Here is a 7,062-nt window from a genome sequence, read left to right as displayed (position 1 = left end):
GAATGCACTGAAATATCTAAATTTTGTTAAAGAACACAAGCCGATTTCATTTTGGAAATCGATCATTTGAAGCGATGAATCGAAATTCGAATTGAATTCAAACAAAGGAAAAAAGTATGCATGGAGAAAAAAGGACAACGCTTTCAAGCAGATACTAGTAACATCCACTGTCAAACATGGTGGTGGGAATATAATGATATGGGGTTGTTTTAATGACAGCTAAGTGGGCAATTTAACTATTATTGATGGAAAACTGACTGCTGTTAAATATGTTGAATTATTAAATGAAAATTTATTTCAGTCAATTGACAAATTTGGAGTCGATGACATGTTTCAATATGATAACAATCCAAAATACACAGCAAAAATAGTTGAAAAAAATTTCGAAAGAAATGATATTTCCGTACGTTGGTTATCTCAGAGTACAGATTTAAATCTTATAGAGCATCTATGGGATGAACTAGAGCTACAAATTCCACGAAATCAAAGATATAGAAAATCAGAATTCGTTACAGCCATAAAAAACAAATGAAATGAAATAACGGCAAATATTTTGGAAAAATTAATAAATGCTTCGTCGCTTACTAGAGATTATTATTTAAAACGAAAGGTTATCAAATCTCTAATTAATTAATTTTTAATTTATTATTTTCTGTATTCTATCTCTTAGAAATATTTATCGTCAACTTAATTTCCGTTATGATGAGATACAAAAATTCATTATCTTTTACTTTGTGTTATTTGTTATTTATGTTTATTCATTATATATCGCCTCTATTAATGTTGTGACGATAAAATAAATGCTTTGTTCCCAATTCAAATAGCATTTACATTTATTAAAATTTTTTTACCTTAACTTTCCCAAAAAGTGTAAGCGTCACCTTAAATACCGACGCTACTTTAGAACAACATGTAACATGATGAAAACAAAATATAATGTGATTGAGTTGGGACAGATAGAATGTACCGATAGAACACTTTCGTGAAATTAATGCTGGGATATCCAAATAAAGGAAAACAAGAAGCAGAAATGACAAACAAGGTCCGACTTTGAAAATATTTTTTGAACTTGACCAACCCTGGAAAAATTTCAATTCATCGTTTAGAATGTATCGTTGATTTTTTCTCAAATCCGACCATTTAAATATACATTTCTGCAAATTTAGCAACATTTTCAATTTCATCTTCGGATCATAGTTTCGTTTTTACTCTGAACAACGTTTTGTTTTCACTGTGATTCAAAGATCATCAATTTCTTTATCCTTATCATTATACTATGTATTCTGTGTTAATTTTATTTTGCCATCTCTGTTACTTTTGAATTATTAAACTGCAGCCTTGTATTTTGTAATGTAATTGTAATTCAAATGTGGCGTTATTCGATTCTTATCGAATGTATCTGCATTGTCTGGCAGAAGAAGAAACGAATCTGTTTTTTTATCATCGTGTGAAACAAAGCGTTAAATTAGGTAGTGGACCCGTTGCGATAGGTGGAGTGGGGAGTGGGAGTTGCATTACACAGTATGGTACAGGTCCAATGCATCGAATAAGTGAGATAATGTATCAATGCATGAATAAAGACATTTGAAAAAGAAAGTTGCAGGTAGCGGTTCAGAATTATCCAGTAGCGGAATATGCCATTATATTCCAACATAGTAACAATTCAGTCCATGTTGCAAGAGCCGTGAGAAATTGGTTAACTGTTCAACCGTACCAATTTGATTCTTGTAAAAAATATATATATTTCTGGTCAATGAGCACTAAAACACTAGTGGTTTCTTATTGCTAAAGCGAGTAATTCGACTTTGTATTATATTTCAGATATTTAGTCTACAAGGTTCATATTTTAATAACGGAAAAACTATATTTAGTATGAATCTGCATAATTATGAATATAATTTCTAATAGAATGATGGCATTATAGTAAATGTTTCTCGAAAACTTAGGAACGATTGAGAGGGGATACCACCCCAGTGGTTCAATAAAGCCGATTTTTTTAATTTTCTTAAAGTTTAAGGTGTGTAAAATGTTATGTCAAAGCGATATTTCGAAATTTGAACATTTTGCGATTGAAAGTAAAGTTTAAAGAATCTTACTTTGTGAGGGAGAAAAGTTATCTTAAAACTTTGGATTTAGAGATCCGATTCACCTAACACTGTATGAAGATATTTTGCATAGAGTGATAGAGTCCTACAATGTAGATTTTTTAAATATTTTAATATATACATATGCAAATATATATATATATATATATATATATAAATAATAATTTAAAGTTTCTTAGAATAAAAAGAACTGTTTTTTCTTCAAGCTGCGGCCATTTCTACGATTATAACATATATATAATATATAATATATAATATATAATATATAATATATAATATATAATATATAATATATAATATATAATATATAATATATAATATATAATATATAATATATAATATATAATATATAATATATAATATATAATATATAATATATAATATATAATATATAATATATAATATATAATATATAATATATAATATATAATATATAATAATAGTTTCTAGTTTATGAATCAACAAAATTGTTTAAATTCAAACGTCCCACTACTTACTAACTGTGACGGCCAGGAATTAATGTTATGCGAGAAGAGGTTTCGGAAGCAACGTATATCTTCACAATTTTTTATGATTTTTACTGTTAAAAAATTGGACAACAAAGCGTTAAATTGTATAATTCTGTATCTTTCAGTTCTATTTTAATATTTTCTTTAAATGTAGATATGTCAGGAGTGTCATAACTACACTTTGCTTTCGCCATTAACGAACATATACTTAACGTCAAATACACGAATAATTACAACGAAAAATCTTTGATTGATTTAACTGTGCATTTGACTCATAAAAATAAAATATTCCTTCAATTTTGCTTCTCAAAAATGAGAAGACCCTTAAAAAAGGGTCACATTTTTCAAGATTTCAAAGTCATCGATGTTTTTTTTCTTAATGGGGGTACATATTCTTATCATTATATCACAATAGCTAACATCAAGATGAATTCAATGACCTGTAAAAACATGACCTTCGCGTGGCCTTAAGTTGCTCGAGCATCACATTGCTCGTCGCCTCTTTTTACCATTGTATTTCTACAAATATTCTCTTCTTTTACTGAAACGATGATTTCATTATGTAAATCTTAAGTGAGATACGTTCGCTTAAACACGTGTATTGACAAGTTCCATTACGGTATGTCATAATTTAAGGAATTCCAACAAGGTAGAAATTCTACAAAAGCGTGTAGAAATTTGGTAAACGTTTTTGGTGAAGATACATGTCTTGCAATTCGCTACATTCTCCGGACTTAGCATCATCCGATTATCATCTGTTTCTGTACACAATTTTTTGGAGGAAAATAAATTAAAAATGAAGCTGATGTTAGAGCCAAGCACTGCTTGAGTTCTTCACCTCCAAAATGAGTCATTCTATAGATGGAAATTGTATTGTTCAGTAAATATTAATAAATACATTGATAATATATCTTTTTTAATACATAAACAGACAGAACTTTCTGGCAGACTTAATATTATTCATTCTGTGATTCCTGGTCTCTTCGATAATGACTTCAAAATATACAGTTAAAACTGAGCTAAGTTACTTGAATTTCTTTTAAACGATAGCGGGACTAGTCTATTAGACGCCAAAATGTTCTTTTTTAAATTTTGCTATTACTTGGAATGACAAAAAAGAAAATAAAAAATTTCGTTTTTAACTTTTTTATCTGAACCTATAACGGATATTTAAAAAATGCCACCGGCATTCCAGTTTTAAAAAAGTTATTGCGTTGTAAAAGGTGCATGCTCAATTTTGTGAGTAACTACACGTTTGCATGCAGTGCGTAGATGCCGAGAAACATCGGTTTATGGCCGTATGACTGCGGTGGACGTGACAACTACGGTCATTGAGAATGTCGGCTACCAGTATCGGCTTGCTCCTCACAGCTCATATTTCCGGTTTAGAATCATAGTTCCGAAAGTCACATTTCGCTGATTGTGAGAAACAAGGAGTGTTATTGTTTACTAACAGGTGTACTGTTTACTGCCAACATTGTTGTGTTAATTGTAACACTTGCAAGTTAATTTATAGTAACTGTATAATTTATTTCACTTCTCCTTTTAACATTTTGGCATGTGTAGGTTATATTTTAAGACATAGACAGCGTGACGATTAACCTTTTAGGCACGACGCGCCACTATAGTGGCTTCCGTGGATATCATCTTTTAGAACAACACGCCACTATAGTAGCTTTTGCGGATGTCATCTTTCAGAACGACACGCCACTATAGTGGCTTTCGCAGATGTCATCTCTCTGGACGACGCGCCACTATAGTGGCTCATCGTTTGAACCAAATAATCGTCTTCATATACATTGTTTCACACTTCTTTTGTCTTCACATCGATTTACAACAGTCTACATGGTGTCCAAAAAATATTTCACAATCCGGAAATGACGGGTTCCTCGGATCATTTGAAGCAACTTCTTCCTTTACAAAAATGTTCTCCGAGGCATCGTTAACGAGTTATTAACGAAAAACAGTGACCAATAAGAATCGAGTACGGCTGACGCGAGGCGGCCCAGCCAACCAGCGCACGAAGCCCAGTTCCGCTCATTGGCTCGATCGCCTCGCGCCAGCTGAGCTCGCCTCTCATTGGTCACTGTTTTTCGTTAATAACTCGTTAACGGTGCCTCGGAGAACATTTTTGTAAAGGAAAAAGTTGCTTCAAATGGCCTGAGGAACCCGCCACTTTCTGATTGCGAGACATTTTTGGGATACCCTGTATATACAGTATCAGACTCTGTACAGTATACATCAGACTCTGCCGTCCAGAGAAATAGCCTCGCGCAGAATTCAGCCGCACCTAAAAGGTTAATATTTAAGACTGGACTAATAAAACACGATCAAAATAAATGTTGTTTCATTTAAAATAATTTCCTCTTGCTTCAATACACTTGCTCCGGCGATTCAAAAGGGATTCAAATGCATGATTTAGCTCATTTTTGTGGTATCGCATCTAGTTTCTGTGGTGAAGCTATTTGGTTGGTCAGAATGTCTTCGAAAAGGCATCCTTTTAACTCCAATTTCAATTCTGGAAATGCATAGAAGTCGCACGGGACCTAATCAAGTGAATATGACGGATGATTGAGTATACAGAAAAATTGACGCTGGTCAAGAATTAACGAGCAATGAGTGATTTGTGGCATGGCGCGTTATCGTGCAACAGTCTCTCGGTTGAGATCCATAGCCGCTTCCATAATTCTCGGTGAAGCATTGCGGTCAATTGCGATAAAATTATGTATTTTTGCAAATGTTTCAGGTTTTTGAATTGAACTCGATCTTCAAAACTCGTTCATCGAAACGAAAACACTTGATCGACTTAAACAAGCATCGCCATACATTTGCTGCATCAACCGGAACGTTTCTCATGCACTGTTTTTTATTCCATGATCAACATCGATTAAAGGTTTGGACAGAAAGAACTGTGACAATTTTGTCATTTATCAATTGATTGGCGTGAACTTAGGTGCCTTAAACAGATAAACGATTCACCTTTTCAAGGATGCTAACGCTCAATAAACGTCGCCACCACTTACTGAGATATGACGCCAATCTTAAAAATTAATTGTCACACTGTGTACAGTGGGTGTAAAAAGTCTTCGGGCTCCTTTTAAATCAGTATAACTTGTTCCGGACTGGACTAAATGACTTGAATTATTTTGGAGATGTGAGAGAGACTAATTTATCCTACAGTGACTAAAATACTCCTTTTTAAAATTTTTCTATTACATGGAACGTCAAGGAAAGTTAACAAAATCTCATTTTTAACTTTTTTATCTGCGCGCCTGTAACGAAAATTTAAAGCATGCGTTTTATAAATCTCGCTAAGTTATATACATGCAGAAAATTTCATCGAAATCGGTTGACGTTGTTATGTGTTACGAACAATTAAAGGCCACCAAAATCGCAGTTTTGTCACGACTTTCGACACCTTCGCGACCAAAAGCTGCAAGAAATCTACCGACTTTTAATCGATTTATTCATAAAATTATCAAATGCACTTTATAAAATTTTCAATATGCATATAAGCTACCGAGATCTACAAAACGCATTTTTCAAGATTTCGTTATGGGCTCAGATAATAAACGAAGAAACGTGAGCTTTTGATTTGATTTGTCACGTCAAGTAATAGCGAAATAAAAAAGAATTTACTCTTTAGTCTTTGTACAGTAAACTATAATCCCTCAAACATCTCCAAAAAAATTCAAGTTAGTCCAGCTTTAAAAAGTGCATACCGTTGTAGAAAATGTCCGAAGGCTATTTTACATTCGGTGTACTACTGTGATCAAAAAGTAAGGTGAAATTGTCATTTAAAACTCCCGGACATTAGGAAGGCAGGCAATTGTTTTTTTCCTAGGTTGGTAGGACTGTCTATAACAATTGCCAAGCGTCTGTTTGTTAAAAGGTTTAATTATCTCCGAGTTACACGTGTTTTAGTAAACGACCAAAAGTGAATTTTTCGATTTTTACAATGGGTGATTTTGTTGAGCAAAGAACTTGCATCAAATTTTGTTTGCGGAACGAATATTCTTGTGCGGACACGTTGAAAATGTTGCGGAAGGCCTTTGGTGATCAAACTATGGCACAAAAAAACGTTTATAAGTGGTACAACGAGTTCAAAGCGGGCCGAGAACGCGTTGAAGACGAACCGCGCTCTGGACGACCATCAACGTCTACCGACGAGGGCCACGTCCAAAAAATCGAAGATTTGGTGCTTGAAAATCGTCGACTGAGAATGAGAGACCTCGCTGATAGTGTTGGAATATCATTTGGCTCAGTCCAAACCATTTTGAAGAATGATTTGTGTCTCAAACGCGTCAAGTCTCGATTGGTGCCATGTCATACTGCATTGGTTCTTCGCGACTTTTTTGCCAAAAACTCGACTCATATCGTTCCGCAACCACCGTATTCGCCTGATTTGGCTCCGTGCGACTTCTGGTTATTCAGCAAACTCAAAAAGC

Source organism: Megalopta genalis, chromosome 16, assembly GCF_051020955.1.
Source record: "Megalopta genalis isolate 19385.01 chromosome 16, iyMegGena1_principal, whole genome shotgun sequence".
Classification (NCBI taxonomy): Eukaryota; Metazoa; Arthropoda; class Insecta; order Hymenoptera; family Halictidae; genus Megalopta; species Megalopta genalis.
Note: the sequence above shows the minus strand (reverse complement) of the source record.